The 17,404-nt window shown below is 39.9% G+C and overlaps 2 non-coding genes across 2 annotated transcripts; both read left to right on the top strand.

Annotated features, from left to right (window-relative positions):
* The first annotated feature begins 6,697 nt into the window (after window positions 1-6,697).
* LOC137274919 (U2 spliceosomal RNA) lies at window positions 6,698-6,881 on the top strand. Its single transcript, XR_010956270.1, has one exon. It is a non-coding gene; the product is annotated as a U2 spliceosomal RNA (small nuclear RNA).
* A 9,171-nt stretch (window positions 6,882-16,052) lies between these two features.
* On the top strand, window positions 16,053-16,236 carry LOC137274918 (U2 spliceosomal RNA). The gene has a single exon (XR_010956269.1). It is a non-coding gene; the product is annotated as a U2 spliceosomal RNA (small nuclear RNA).
* The last annotated feature ends 1,168 nt before the right edge of the window (window positions 16,237-17,404 follow it).

Below are 17,404 nucleotides of genomic sequence, written 5' to 3'. Positions count from 1 at the left end.
GTTTGTGTCTGATTTTTTAAACTTTGTTAATGTGAGGTCAACTTGTGGCCTCACTAATTGCCAAGGAGGAGAAGACGAGAAGGCGCTATACTTTTCAGCTCAATGCCGGCAGCAGAAATGAATGGTTTAATTCTGTGCCCAAAAGGTGGAACAAGAGAAGACTTTTTGATGTATAAATGCTCATAAAGAGGATCGAAAACACAGTTAAAAGCAGGGTTGGATTCGTTAGAGTATAGTTTTGTAATATATTGTAGAGCTAATTTGATACGGCGCTGTGTAAGAGATGGTTCATCGGCTTCGACATAGAGACTGTCAATAGGAGAAGTTCGGAACGACCAAAGACAAAGTCTCAGACCTTGGTGGTGGATAGAATCAAGGAGTTTTAGATTGCTTTTACAGGCTCCACCATAAATGATGGAGCCATAATCAAGCTTCGAACGGACAAGTGCACGGTATAGGTGCAGGAGAGTAGCTTGATCCCCTCCCCATTTTGAATTTGACACAACTTTCAATAGATCAAGTGCCTTCAGGCATTTAGTTTTCAAGTATTTGATATGCGGAAGAAAAGTTAAATGAGAGTCGAAAATCAAACCTAAGAACTTGGCCTCCTTAACGACTTTGATAGGAGTGCCATTTAAAAATAATTCTGGGTCCTTATGTGGTTTATACTTACGGCAGAAATGGAAGCAATTAGTTTTTGTCTTAGAAAATTTAAAACCATTCTCAAGACACCATTTATTTATTTTGTTTAAACATAATTGCAGTTGCCGTTCAATAGTATGCATATTCTTACCGCGACAGGAAATATTAAAATCATCCACGAAAAGTGATCCATCTATTGAATCGTTTAAAACCTTGGATAAACTGTTGATCTTGATACTAAATAAGGTCACAGACAAAATGCTGCCTTGCGGAACACCCTGATGCTGATTGTAATGATCAGACAGGGTAGAACCTACTCGGACTTGAAATTGCCTGCCTTGTAAAAATTGCGATATAAACAGAGGTAAACGACCCCTTAAACCGAAACCATGTAAATCCTTTAAAATGCCATGCTTCCAGGTGGTATCGTATGCTTTCTCGAGATCAAAAAAAGATCGGTACAGCATGTTGCTTATTGATAAATGCATTTTTTACAAAGGATTCTAAACGTACCAAATGATCAATGGTACTACGATTCTTCCTGAAACCACACTGAATATTTGTGATAAGGTTGTTAGTTTCAAGAAACCATGTTAATCGACTGTTTACCATACGCTCCATGGTTTTACAGACACAACTCGTTTAAGAACTTGGTCTGTAATTTGACGGATCAGTATGATCCCGGCCAGGTTTTGGAATAGGATCTACAATAGCATTACGCCAAGAAGACGGGAATTTTCCCTAAGTCCATATTGAATCAAAAATATTGAGCATTGTTTCCAAACATGATTTGGGCAAATGTTTCAGGAGCTGATAGTGAATATAGTCAGCTCCTGACGCTGTATCATGAGCTTGCTCAAGGGCAGTGTGTAGCTCATGTAATGAAAATAATTCATTATAGTCTTCGCCATTGTCTGAGGTAAAATTTATTCTCTTCTTCTCCTGCTGTTTCTGGTAGTGTTTAAATTCAGGTACGTAATTGGACGAAGAAGAATGTTTGGCGAGAGTTTCACCAAGCTTGTTGGCAATATCAGATTTATCAGTTAATACCCGGTCACCATCCTTCAGATGATGAACAGTAGATCTGGAACCTTTGCCCGTAATTCTTTGTATCATATTCCACACCTTAGACATGGGTGTACGGGAATTAATTTTGGAGACATAGTTCCTCAAAGACAGGCGTTTACTCTGTTTAAAAGTGCGTCGAGCCTTGGCATTTAAAATTTTTACTCTATCTAAATTATGTACTGTAGGGTGGCGGCGAAAATACTTTTCCGCTTTCCTCCTACTCTTTCTGGCCTGTTAACAGTCATTAGTAAACCATGGTTTGCGAACATGTGGAATTGCAGAGGACTTGGGGATAGTTTGGTCAGCAATGTTATTGATTATATCTGAAAACAGCTGTATAGGATCTTCGCTGTTTACAAAAACATCAGGTTTTAAATGATCAATACAAAGTGTTTTATATAAGGACCAGTCAGCCTTCTTGAAGTTCCGTCTGGATAAGGGTGGATCATCCCCAGGGATAATGCCTTTAAGAATAGTTGGGAAGTGATCACTCCCACACAGGTCATCATGCACCTCCCATTCGAATTCATTACACAAATTTGAGTCGGCAAATGATATATCCAGGGAAGAATATGTTCCCGTAGCTGGATGTAGGTAAGTAGCTGAATCGTCATTGAAAATACATAAGTTATTATCAGATATGAAATCCTCGATGATTTACCCTTCCTATTTGTGTTGACACTTCCCCAAAGTGGGTTGTGTCCGTTAAGATCGCCCGTGATTAAACATGGCTTCGGGAGTTGATCGTATAAATTTTGAAGATCTGATTTGTGAATATTTGAAGAGGGCGGTATGTACAAACTGCACAATGTCAGCGCCATGTGCAAAGTAATACGAACAGCTACAGTTTGCAATTGTGTATTTAGAGCGACAGGGCTATGGATGACGTTGTGATGTACTAAAATAGAAGCTCCTCCAGTTGCACGATCCCTCTGAGGAGAAAAAGAATGGTAAGCATCATACTGTCTCAATTTAAAATTATCTGTATCTTTAAGATATGTCTCTTGGATACAGAATGCCGACGGTTGATGATCTTGTACGAGTAACTGTAACTCGTTAAAGTTATTTTTAATCCCTCTGCAGTTCCATTGAATTATATTGGCCAGCTGAGTCATGGTGGCTCAATGGGCGATCTTTCGCGAGAACGTGACGGGGGTAAGCACCTCCGCTCGTCCTGTGAGTATGGGGTCACCTCCATGTCTAGAGGCCCAAAAGTATTTTGTAGAGGAACAACATGTGTTTCTGTCATATGTAATTTTTTACCTTTCTGCTTTTTCACTGGAATAGTGGGTGGTTGTGATGTGGCTAGTGGCGAAGCAGTCAATTGTGATGACTCAGACTGAATTTCTGTCTGAGACTCAGACGTTATTTGAGTGACTGGGGCAGTAGATTCTTTCGGTTCAGAAGCAGGTTTGTTAGATGAAAACACAGATTTTTCTGATTTGACCCAGGTCAAGTCAGTTTGACATGCAGCTGAGGACATTGCTACAGAACGGGTAACTGCAGCAGAATATGTTATATTTGATGGGGTTGAGGACTGAGTGGTGAAAAGTTTTTTGGCTTCAAAATAAGAGAGATTTTTTTCACATTTTATTTTCATTATCTTCGATTCCCTTTGATATATAGGGCATGACCTTGAAGAAGCAGCATGAGTCTCTTTGCAGTTAACACACTTGAGATCATTCTCGCAACCTGTGCCATCATGAGGATCGCCACAGCGATAACATACTGCAGGATTACGACATGAGTAAGTCCCATGACCAAACTGTTGACATTTATAACACCGGAGTGGATTGGGGACAATACACATCCACCCCGATGTTAAGATATCCTGCCTTAATTGACTGTGGTAAAGAAGGTTTGGCAAATGTTAGAAGATATATATTTGTTTTAGTTACAATTCCATCCTTTTTAATGGTGAAACGTTTCACTGCTGTAACCCCCTGATCTTCAAGCTCAGCTGCAATATCCTCTTCACTCATATCATACAGAGAGCGTGCCCTGTCACGTATGATACCACGGCACGAATTAAGAGTTTTGTGCACGGACACGGCAACTTCTATATTGGCAAATGTTTTAACAGACATAAGATTTAGAGATTGCTGTCTCCGTGCGCACTCAACTAACAGTGAACCATTACGGAGACGGGTGACATTTTTCACCTCCCCACAGATCCCATAGATAGCTTTTGACACGGCAAATGGGTTGAGTTTGTTAGGCAGAAAATCAGTTGCTTCGATTAGCCCAGGAATCAGTGGTTGAATTTGTGTCGGATGGACGATCTAGTTCGTCCAGACGTCGTTTTTTGTCATGTCGAGTTGAACCAGCTTGTTGGAAAGTCATGGCGAAAGGAAAATCATTCACCATCCCTGCTCCCCACCCACCATGGAGTGTCAACAAGGACGGTGTCTATTAGCAACGGGTATCCAAGATGCTGACACCAGGGATACAGGGATAGTATACTCCAGCGAATATGACACGAATAGCTGTATTTGTCGACCAATTCAATGCCAGACTGGTTCGGCCCTAGACAAGAAATTAGAGACATACATCATTCGGAGGTCAACATCACTAGATTGGCCCATGAGCCACCGCCTTCTGGCATAGGACTCTAGGCAAATTATTATAGTATAGAGTATGATAATAACAAACGCTCATTGTCACAAATGTACAAACATGCACAATAATTGCTGAGGAAGTTTGTCCATGCACAGGGCATGGCGTGACCAGCCGATTGATAGAACCGGGCCAGTTCTACCACCCGTCTAGGTGAAGTCAGGGCCAAAGTGGTGTGTTGAGTAACAGGAACGTCGTTCGAGGCCCCCATTACCCTCAACCACCAGGATCCCCTCCTCCACCGACACAGGGACGCAACCCACGGCCAACGGATTGGTGGACCAAATATGCCCCCGGATCCACACGGGGGGTTGGCGAGCACTTAGCGTTACCCAGCACCCACCACGAGGAGGTGGCTCGCCATGGGTGCTTATTTTATAGAGACATTAAAATAGACTTTTCTCCCTACGACAAGGAAGTACTGGATTTGAGAGTACACTGGATTCATGGTGTAGTATCCAATGAATTCCTGGATTCCTACTTTAGGAGATTTGGGAAGGTGCTGAGCATAACTCCTGAAACTATGTTAATTGGGGGATCCCCTGTTCAGACTGGTGTGAGAACTGTCCAGTTGCAAGTTGACAGTGGAAAAGCTGAAGATATTCCATATATTGTTAGACTGGGTGACAGAATGTCCATGCTAGTCACTGCCCCGGGTCGGTTGCCAGTGTGTCTAAGGTGTTATCACCTGGGCAAATCTACTGTGTGCAATGTCATGGCTTTGTCTAAATTTTGGTATCGAGGGGCTGTAACAATATTTTCAAAACATTATGTCGACCTTTTTCAGAGGGAGACTTTTCGTTTTATTTGACAGTCCACTGCTAAGCCTATTCGGAGGTCTGTGTGCTATAAACCTATTTTGGATGGGGGTTTGGGTGTAGTTCACATCCAATCAAAATTATATTCTTTTTATTTAAAGCACATTCAAAATCTTTTGCATAATTCTTCAACTAAGTGGACATTTTTTGCAAAATATTGGTTAGGAATGTCTTTACGTCACTATTGTCCTACTTTTGCTTCACTATTATTTCCTCATTCTGAGACGATGCCATTATTGTATCAGACGTGTTTATTGGCTTTAAGACAGTTTGAAGCTGTCAATTCAAATTATTTGATAGATATGTTTCGGTTTACATCAAAACAGTACTATGCTTGTTTATTACAAACTGTTGTGGAAAATAAAGTTGAAACGTTGTATCCACGTATTCCTTTTCAGCAGGTTTGGCTTAATCTACACAATTCCTTCGTGGATCCACTTTCGAAATCGGTCAATTATCGTCTCATCTATGATTCTCTCCCCTTGGGGTATACACTTTATACTCGGGGAATGTCTATCACTCCTAACTGTCCACTCTGTCGTATAGCAATAGAAACTTCTGACAATCTTTTCATCTATTGCTCGTGTGTTGATGTTTTGTGGGATATCGTTTTCCAGTGGTTAGATCAATTGTCTTTTGGCTTATTGGAAAGATCTAACGAAGTCATTCGGTTTAATTTGGTTCCTAAAATTCCAAATTCTTATAAAAAATCATTATGCATTTACCTTTTAACTTTGGCAAAATATACAATTTTGCTTATTCGGAATTCAAATAAATTTGAGCACAGAAAATTAAATGGAAATGATATCATGTTGCGTTTTCTATGTTTCCTTAGGACACGTGTCAAGGTTGACTTTTGTCGCTTTCCGCTATCTGTCTTTTCCTGGTACTGGCTTTCAACTTCAGTATTTGGTAAAATCAATCCCGATCATTTATTAGAATTACATATTTAACTTAATAGATAAATATATGCACATACTTTTGCTCTAACTGACTGACACTTTGTAGCCATAATGTGGCATAAAAGTTTGTGAATCTATCTATATATTATGTACGCTTCATTTGAGTTTATTGGTTTACGTACGCTTCATTTACCCTTGTTTCCTTTTCGAATGCTTCATTTATGCTCGCTTCATTCAGTTCATACTTCATTTGATCTTTATATTGTAAATATGTATTGTGCATGTAGCCAGGTTTTGGCATGTGTAGCATTTTACATAGTGATGTTGTGCATGTATATTGTTTGTATAGTGTGATGTATATAGTATGTGCATGTTGATGATTCTTTATATATATATATGGTTTGATTGGTTGTCAGTTAGAATATGGCATGTTTGTTTGTATTTCTCGTTTGTTAATATATATTATGTATGCTTCATTTACGTGTGTTTCATCTAGATCTATCTTCATTTGATGTATATAGTGTGAATGTGTATTGCATGTAGCCAGGTTTGGCAATTTCCTCTTTTAGTTCTTTAGTTGTTAGCGCTGCAGGGCAAAACTTCTTTTTTGTGATATACTTTTAGGCCGAGCTTGTAAATTTGTTATATGCATTAAATTTTATCAAAAAGAAAAAAAAAGTATCTGTTCTTATCAGCTTAATATCTGATACGTGTCCTATTGGAGACATCGATATTAAACTGATTTTTGCAACGGGATGAGGTGCCACGGAGCTTGCTCCGCCCTCATCACGGGTTGACCCGGTATTGCAGTACCTCCGGGAATGGCTCACCACTCATAATACAATTCAAAAAATAGAACGCTTAACTTAGCCCTCTCTTTTCCACATATCATTTCCCTTTTTTAATCTCACTTTGCCTACCTTTTCGCGCGTCCGTTTCACTGGAGGCACCATGCAACCACTTCCAAACTGAAGAAATGGACCCATCCACTCAACCACATTGTACTCCGACCAAACCAAGCCCCGGGAAGTTCCTCAAAGTGATTTATTTTCCACTTGCAGTTTGTCTGTCCCAGTATCCAAGGACGTTGGCCATGGTGTCGCACGCCGGTAATAACGTCGTAGATTCTCACACCCTCACAACCACATTCTGCCCGATAACACACGTCTTAAGAGCCAGCTAACCCCTAGTAAGTGTTTTCAAGTGGTAAGGAGATACCAGAAACTTCGGCGCGTTTCCCCTGGATCAGTTTACATTGAAATTTCAAAATGTCTTTAACTTTCATTATATTTTTTAAATAAAACAACATTTGTGACTAAAGTTCACGTATCCTACCATTGTTTTGATACTTGCACTGTATTTAAGTTTAGTGGATTTAGTCCACGCGGTCAGTTGCACTGTTTGTTTACGCTTGTCTGGGGGTGACTGCACAAACTCCTCCAAGTGCTGTGTCCCCGCGCCTCGTTAATTAAGCGCCAATCCACCGGCTCATGGCGCTAGCTGCAGGATGCTTTTCCTACGTCGCCCCGACGTTTTAGCGCCTGCACTCTGTGTATTCAAAGGAATAAATAAGGTTATTTTAACATTTTGTTGCCTTCACAAAAATTGTCATATTTCATGTGACCTCTGGGTCTACCCCCATTGTTCTTAAGGACCATGGCCTATCATGCTGCAGTTGTGGAACCTGCTGTGCCGACCCGTTTCCTGGATCGGAGGACGATACATCAGACGGTTCGTATGAAATCTGCAATTAGAAATTTTGACAGGGAAAATGTGTTTGATATTATTCAACATGCAACCAATTCTTTCAATATGGAAACCAAAGGCGAATGGCACTTGGTTTGTGACGTTTAAGAACGAAAATAGAGTGCGATTACTGCTTTCAGTGGGCTCAGTATTTTATAGAGTGAGTGAGTGAGTGAGTTAACATTTAACGTCACATCGGCAATATTGCAGCCATATCGTGACGAGAACAAAATAAGTTATAGTAATGTTAGGATGAGAAAAGAGAAAAAGTAAAACCTGTCAGCGAAGGACAGTAAAAACACTAGAGTATCACAGAACATAAAACTAGCATTGAAAGTTAAAACATTGGATTTAAAGAAGACAATACAACATAAAACCGGGGCTATAGATCGCCAACAACTGAAGTAGATCACCATACTAAGGTCCATGGGGACTTACATTTTTTCTGCTACCTGCATGAAACCTAGCTGGATTTACACCACCCCTTCAGCTATTGGCGATTATCCTGAAATTTAGCCATGACTTAAAAACAACAAATATTCTACGATTAAAAACTAGTAGTAGATTTAAATTGACTATGAGAGTATTGGACTTACGTACCCTCTCAGGAGGACAATAATTTTACAATACTTCAACCCCCGTTGAGGGTACAGCCACTAACAATCTAAGTTACTAATTTAAACTACCAATCATTAAAATACAACTATCTACAGAACATATCAATTACAATTCAATAAGAAAATCAATTTCTTTTAAAAATCCAAGAATTAAATGAGTACTAACTGTGCTTAAAAGATCCTTCATTGTTTTGACATTGAAATATATAGTTATCCCTTATGATGGAGAATTCAACAGTCAAGCAGGATATGCTTGACCGTGGTTCTCTCATCACAAGGGATACAAAACGGAGGATCATCACCTTTTAGTAAATAACTGTGGGTGTAACGCGTATGGCCAATGCGACCTCTTCAAATCTGGACTGACAGCCCAAGTGAGTGTAACCAATATAAGGTTTTATGGCATGTAATTTATTTATTCCAACTTGGGTGTCCCACTTCTTTTGCATCAGATCACGAATGTAAGTTCTAATGCTAGCTTTATAGTCACTGCATGGAATAAGTCGTGGTGTCACAGATTTGTTGAGTGCAGCCTTAGCAGCAAGATCGGCCATTGCATTCCCAGAAATACCGACATGGCTGGGTAACCAACAAAAGATGTCGCACTGCCAGTTGTAAGATCATTATACAATTCAATTATGTCAATTAAAAGTGGATGTTTACAAGACAATTTTTTAATAGCCTGAAGGCAAGAAAGAGAATCAGAAAAAATTATATACTGTACATGATTAGGATGTCTTTGAATATATTGAAGAGCCGTTAATATTGCGTTAGCTTCTGCAGTGAAAATGGAGCTTTTATCAGGTAATCGAGAAGATATTGTTCTGGATCCAATGACAGTGGCACAAGCAACTGTGCAACCATCCTTGGAACCATCTGTAAATAAGGATTTGTATGTACTATAATTATTTTTTAATTGCATAAACTCTTGTTTATATTGTAATTCGTTTGTGTCTGATTTTTTAAACTTTGTTAATGTGAGGTCAACTTGTGGCCTCACTAATTGCCAAGGAGGAGAAGACGAGAAGGCGCTATACTTTTCAGCTCAATGCCGGCAGCAGAAATGAATGGTTTAATTCTGTGCCCAAAAGGTGGAACAAGAGAAGACTTTTTGATGTATAAATGCTCATAAAGAGGATCGAAAACACAGTTAAAAGCAGGGTTGGATTCGTTAGAGTATAGTTTTGTAATATATTGTAGAGCTAATTTGATACGGCGCTGTGTAAGAGATGGTTCATCGGCTTCGACATAGAGACTGTCAATAGGAGAAGTTCGGAACGACCAAAGACAAAGTCTCAGACCTTGGTGGTGGATAGAATCAAGGAGTTTTAGATTGCTTTTACAGGCTCCACCATAAATGATGGAGCCATAATCAAGCTTCGAACGGACAAGTGCACGGTATAGGTGCAGGAGAGTAGCTTGATCCCCTCCCCATTTTGAATTTGACACAACTTTCAATAGATCAAGTGCCTTCAGGCATTTAGTTTTCAAGTATTTGATATGCGGAAGAAAAGTTAAATGAGAGTCGAAAATCAAACCTAAGAACTTGGCCTCCTTAACGACTTTGATAGGAGTGCCATTTAAAAATAATTCTGGGTCCTTATGTGGTTTATACTTACGGCAGAAATGGAAGCAATTAGTTTTTGTCTTAGAAAATTTAAAACCATTCTCAAGACACCATTTATTTATTTTGTTTAAACATAATTGCAGTTGCCGTTCAATAGTATGCATATTCTTACCGCGACAGGAAATATTAAAATCATCCACGAAAAGTGATCCATCTATTGAATCGTTTAAAACCTTGGATAAACTGTTGATCTTGATACTAAATAAGGTCACAGACAAAATGCTGCCTTGCGGAACACCCTGATGCTGATTGTAATGATCAGACAGGGTAGAACCTACTCGGACTTGAAATTGCCTGCCTTGTAAAAATTGCGATATAAACAGAGGTAAACGACCCCTTAAACCGAAACCATGTAAATCCTTTAAAATGCCATGCTTCCAGGTGGTATCGTATGCTTTCTCGAGATCAAAAAAAGATCGGTACAGCATGTTGCTTATTGATAAATGCATTTTTTACAAAGGATTCTAAACGTACCAAATGATCAATGGTACTACGATTCTTCCTGAAACCACACTGAATATTTGTGATAAGGTTGTTAGTTTCAAGAAACCATGTTAATCGACTGTTTACCATACGCTCCATGGTTTTACAGACACAACTCGTTTAAGAACTTGGTCTGTAATTCGACGGATCAGTATGATCCCGGCCAGGTTTTGGAATAGGATCTACAATAGCATTACGCCAAGAAGACGGGAATTTTCCCTAAGTCCATATTGAATCAAAAATATTGAGCATTGTTTCCAAACATGATTTGGGCAAATGTTTCAGGAGCTGATAGTGAATATAGTCAGCTCCTGACGCTGTATCATGAGCTTGCTCAAGGGCAGTGTGTAGCTCATGTAATGAAAATAATTCATTATAGTCTTCGCCATTGTCTGAGGTAAAATTTATTCTCTTCTTCTCCTGCTGTTTCTGGTAGTGTTTAAATTCAGGTACGTAATTGGACGAAGAAGAATGTTTGGCGAGAGTTTCACCAAGCTTGTTGGCAATATCAGATTTATCAGTTAATACCCGGTCACCATCCTTCAGATGATGAACAGTAGATCTGGAACCTTTGCCCGTAATTCTTTGTATCATATTCCACACCTTAGACATGGGTGTACGGGAATTAATTTTGGAGACATAGTTCCTCAAAGACAGGCGTTTACTCTGTTTAAAAGTGCGTCGAGCCTTGGCATTTAAAATTTTTACTCTATCTAAATTATGTACTGTAGGGTGGCGGCGAAAATACTTTTCCGCTTTCCTCCTACTCTTTCTGGCCTGTTAACAGTCATTAGTAAACCATGGTTTGCGAACATGTGGAATTGCAGAGGACTTGGGGATAGTTTGGTCAGCAATGTTATTGATTATATCTGAAAACAGCTGTATAGGATCTTCGCTGTTTACAAAAACATCAGGTTTTAAATGATCAATACAAAGTGTTTTATATAAGGACCAGTCAGCCTTCTTGAAGTTCCGTCTGGATAAGGGTGGATCATCCCCAGGGATAATGCCTTTAAGAATAGTTGGGAAGTGATCACTCCCACACAGGTCATCATGCACCTCCCATTCGAATTCATTACACAAATTTGAGTCGGCAAATGATATATCCAGGGAAGAATATGTTCCCGTAGCTGGATGTAGGTAAGTAGCTGAATCGTCATTGAAAATACATAAGTTATTATCAGATATGAAATCCTCGATGATTTACCCTTCCTATTTTTGTTGACACTTCCCCAAAGTGGGTTGTGTCCGTTAAGATCGCCCGTGATTAAACATGGCTTCGGGAGTTGATCATATAAATTTTGAAGATCTGATTTGTGAATATTTGAAGAGGGCGGTATGTACAAACTGCACAATGTCAGCGCCATGTGCAAAGTAATACGAACAGCTACAGTTTGCAATTGTGTATTTAGAGCGACAGGGCTATGGATGACGTTGTGATGTACTAAAATAGAAGCTCCTCCAGTTGCACGATCCCTCTGAGGAGAAAAAGAATGGTAAGCATCATACTGTCTCAATTTAAAATTATCTGTATCTTTAAGATATGTCTCTTGGATACAGAATGCCGACGGTTGATGATCTTGTACGAGTAACTGTAACTCGTTAAAGTTATTTTTAATCCCTCTGCAGTTCCATTGAATTATATTGGCCAGCTGAGTCATGGTGGCTCAATGGGCGATCTTTCGCGAGAACGTGACGGGGGTAAGCACCTCCGCTCGTCCTGTGAGTATGGGGTCACCTCCATGTCTAGAGGCCCAAAAGTATTTTGTAGAGGAACAACATGTGTTTCTGTCATATGTAATTTTTTACCTTTCTGCTTTTTCACTGGAATAGTGGGTGGTTGTGATGTGGCTAGTGGCGAAGCAGTCAATTGTGATGACTCAGACTGAATTTCTGTCTGAGACTCAGACGTTATTTGAGTGACTGGGGCAGTAGATTCTTTCGGTTCAGAAGCAGGTTTGTTAGATGAAAACACAGATTTTTCTGATTTGACCCAGGTCAAGTCAGTTTGACATGCAGCTGAGGACATTGCTACAGAACGGGTAACTGCAGCAGAATATGTTATATTTGATGGGGTTGAGGACTGAGTGGTGAAAAGTTTTTTGGCTTCAAAATAAGAGAGATTTTTTTCACATTTTATTTTCATTATCTTCGATTCCCTTTGATATATAGGGCATGACCTTGAAGAAGCAGCATGAGTCTCTTTGCAGTTAACACACTTGAGATCATTCTCGCAACCTGTGCCATCATGAGGATCGCCACAGCGATAACATACTGCAGGATTACGACATGAGTAAGTCCCATGACCAAACTGTTGACATTTATAACACCGGAGTGGATTGGGGACAATACACATCCACCCCGATGTTAAGATATCCTGCCTTAATTGACTGTGGTAAAGAAGGTCTGGCAAATGTTAGAAGATATATATTTGTTTTAGTTACAATTCCATCCTTTTTAATGGTGAAACGTTTCACTGCTGTAACCCCCTGATCTTCAAGCTCAGCTGCAATATCCTCTTCACTCATATCATACAGAGAGCGTGCCCTGTCACGTATGATACCACGGCACGAATTAAGAGTTTTGTGCACGGACACGGCAACTTCTATATTGGCAAATGTTTTAACAGACATAAGATTTAGAGATTGCTGTCTCCGTGCGCACTCAACTAACAGTGAACCATTACGGAGACGGGTGACATTTTTCACCTCCCCACAGATCCCATAGATAGCTTTTGACACGGCAAATGGGTTGAGTTTGTTAGGCAGAAAATCAGTTGCTTCGATTAGCCCAGGAATCAGTGGTTGAATTTGTGTCGGATGGACGATCTAGTTCGTCCAGACGTCGTTTTTTGTCATGTCGAGTTGAACCAGCTTGTTGGAAAGTCATGGCGAAAGGAAAATCATTCACCATCCCTGCTCCCCACCCACCATGGAGTGTCAACAAGGACGGTGTCTATTAGCAACGGGTATCCAAGATGCTGACACCAGGGATACAGGGATAGTATACTCCAGCGAATATGACACGAATAGCTGTATTTGTCGACCAATTCAATGCCAGACTGGTTCGGCCCTAGACAAGAAATTAGAGACATACATCATTCGGAGGTCAACATCACTAGATTGGCCCATGAGCCACCGCCTTCTGGCATAGGACTCTAGGCAAATTATTATAGTATAGAGTATGATAATAACAAACGCTCATTGTCACAAATGTACAAACATGCACAATAATTGCTGAGGAAGTTTGTCCATGCACAGGGCATGGCGTGACCAGCCGATTGATAGAACCGGGCCAGTTCTACCACCCGTCTAGGTGAAGTCAGGGCCAAAGTGGTGTGTTGAGTAACAGGAACGTCGTTCGAGGCCCCCATTACCCTCAACCACCAGGATCCCCTCCTCCACCGACACAGGGACGCAACCCACGGCCAACGGATTGGTGGACCAAATATGCCCCCGGATCCACACGGGGGGTTGGCGAGCACTTAGCGTTACCCAGCACCCACCACGAGGAGGTGGCTCGCCATGGGTGCTTATTTTATAGAGACATTAAAATAGACTTTTCTCCCTACGACAAGGAAGTACTGGATTTGAGAGTACACTGGATTCATGGTGTAGTATCCAATGAATTCCTGGATTCCTACTTTAGGAGATTTGGGAAGGTGCTGAGCATAACTCCTGAAACTATGTTAATTGGGGGATCCCCTGTTCAGACTGGTGTGAGAACTGTCCAGTTGCAAGTTGACAGTGGAAAAGCTGAAGATATTCCATATATTGTTAGACTGGGTGACAGAATGTCCATGCTAGTCACTGCCCCGGGTCGGTTGCCAGTGTGTCTAAGGTGTTATCACCTGGGCAAATCTACTGTGTGCAATGTCATGGCTTTGTCTAAATTTTGGTATCGAGGGGCTGTAACAATATTTTCAAAACATTATGTCGACCTTTTTCAGAGGGAGACTTTTCGTTTTATTTGACAGTCCACTGCTAAGCCTATTCGGAGGTCTGTGTGCTATAAACCTATTTTGGATGGGGGTTTGGGTGTAGTTCACATCCAATCAAAATTATATTCTTTTTATTTAAAGCACATTCAAAATCTTTTGCATAATTCTTCAACTAAGTGGACATTTTTTGCAAAATATTGGTTAGGAATGTCTTTACGTCACTATTGTCCTACTTTTGCTTCACTATTATTTCCTCATTCTGAGACGATGCCATTATTGTATCAGACGTGTTTATTGGCTTTAAGACAGTTTGAAGCTGTCAATTCAAATTATTTGATAGATATGTTTCGGTTTACATCAAAACAGTACTATGCTTGTTTATTACAAACTGTTGTGGAAAATAAAGTTGAAACGTTGTATCCACGTATTCCTTTTCAGCAGGTTTGGCTTAATCTACACAATTCCTTCGTGGATCCACTTTCGAAATCGGTCAATTATCGTCTCATCTATGATTCTCTCCCCTTGGGGTATACACTTTATACTCGGGGAATGTCTATCACTCCTAACTGTCCACTCTGTCGTATAGCAATAGAAACTTCTGACAATCTTTTCATCTATTGCTCGTGTGTTGATGTTTTGTGGGATATCGTTTTCCAGTGGTTAGATCAATTGTCTTTTGGCTTATTGGAAAGATCTAACGAAGTCATTCGGTTTAATTTGGTTCCTAAAATTCCAAATTCTTATAAAAAATCATTATGCATTTACCTTTTAACTTTGGCAAAATATACAATTTTGCTTATTCGGAATTCAAATAAATTTGAGCACAGAAAATTAAATGGAAATGATATCATGTTGCGTTTTCTATGTTTCCTTAGGACACGTGTCAAGGTTGACTTTTGTCGCTTTCCGCTATCTGTCTTTTCCTGGTACTGGCTTTCAACTTCAGTATTTGGTAAAATCAATCCCGATCATTTATTAGAATTACATATTTAACTTAATAGATAAATATATGCACATACTTTTGCTCTAACTGACTGACACTTTGTAGCCATAATGTGGCATAAAAGTTTGTGAATCTATCTATATATTATGTACGCTTCATTTGAGTTTATTGGTTTACGTACGCTTCATTTACCCTTGTTTCCTTTTCGAATGCTTCATTTATGCTCGCTTCATTCAGTTCATACTTCATTTGATCTTTATATTGTAAATATGTATTGTGCATGTAGCCAGGTTTTGGCATGTGTAGCATTTTACATAGTGATGTTGTGCATGTATATTGTTTGTATAGTGTGATGTATATAGTATGTGCATGTTGATGATTCTTTATATATATATATGGTTTGATTGGTTGTCAGTTAGAATATGGCATGTTTGTTTGTATTTCTCGTTTGTTAATATATATTATGTATGCTTCATTTACGTGTGTTTCATCTAGATCTATCTTCATTTGATGTATATAGTGTGAATGTGTATTGCATGTAGCCAGGTTTGGCAATTTCCTCTTTTAGTTCTTTAGTTGTTAGCGCTGCAGGGCAAAACTTCTTTTTTGTGATATACTTTTAGGCCGAGCTTGTAAATTTGTTATATGCATTAAATTTTATCAAAAAGAAAAAAAAAGTATCTGTTCTTATCAGCTTAATATCTGATACGTGTCCTATTGGAGACATCGATATTAAACTGATTTTTGCAACGGGATGAGGTGCCACGGAGCTTGCTCCGCCCTCATCACGGGTTGACCCGGTATTGCAGTACCTCCGGGAATGGCTCACCACTCATAATACAATTCAAAAAATAGAACGCTTAACTTAGCCCTCTCTTTTCCACATATCATTTCCCTTTTTTAATCTCACTTTGCCTACCTTTTCGCGCGTCCGTTTCACTGGAGGCACCATGCAACCACTTCCAAACTGAAGAAATGGACCCATCCACTCAACCACATTGTACTCCGACCAAACCAAGCCCCGGGAAGTTCCTCAAAGTGATTTATTTTCCACTTGCAGTTTGTCTGTCCCAGTATCCAAGGACGTTGGCCATGGTGTCGCACGCCGGTAATAACGTCGTAGATTCTCACACCCTCACAACCACATTCTGCCCGATAACACACGTCTTAAGAGCCAGCTAACCCCTAGTAAGTGTTTTCAAGTGGTAAGGAGATACCAGAAACTTCGGCGCGTTTCCCCTGGATCAGTTTACATTGAAATTTCAAAATGTCTTTAACTTTCATTATATTTTTTAAATAAAACAACATTTGTGACTAAAGTTCACGTATCCTACCATTGTTTTGATACTTGCACTGTATTTAAGTTTAGTGGATTTAGTCCACGCGGTCAGTTGCACTGTTTGTTTACGCTTGTCTGGGGGTGACTGCACAAACTCCTCCAAGTGCTGTGTCCCCGCGCCTCGTTAATTAAGCGCCAATCCACCGGCTCATGGCGCTAGCTGCAGGATGCTTTTCCTACGTCGCCCCGACGTTTTAGCGCCTGCACTCTGTGTATTCAAAGGAATAAATAAGGTTATTTTAACATTTTGTTGCCTTCACAAAAATTGTCATATTTCATGTGACCTCTGGGTCTACCCCCATTGTTCTTAAGGACCATGGCCTATCATGCTGCAGTTGTGGGACCTGCTGTGCCGACCCGTTTCCTGGATCGGAGGACGATACATCAGACGGTTCGTATGAAATCTGCAATTAGAAATTTTGACAGGGAAAATGTGTTTGATATTATTCAACATGCAACCAATTCTTTCAATATGGAAACCAAAGGCGAATGGCACTTGGTTTGTGACGTTTAAGAACGAAAATAGAGTGCGATTACTGCTTTCAGTGGGCTCAGTATTTTATAGAGTGAGTGAGTGAGTGAGTTAACATTTAACGTCACATCGGCAATATTGCAGCCATATCGTGACGAGAACAAAATAAGTTATAGTAATGTTAGGATGAG

This window comes from Haliotis asinina, chromosome 2, assembly GCF_037392515.1.
Source record: "Haliotis asinina isolate JCU_RB_2024 chromosome 2, JCU_Hal_asi_v2, whole genome shotgun sequence".
NCBI classification, from domain to species: domain Eukaryota; kingdom Metazoa; phylum Mollusca; class Gastropoda; order Lepetellida; family Haliotidae; genus Haliotis; species Haliotis asinina.
This window is presented reverse-complemented; position numbering and strand designations above follow the sequence as displayed.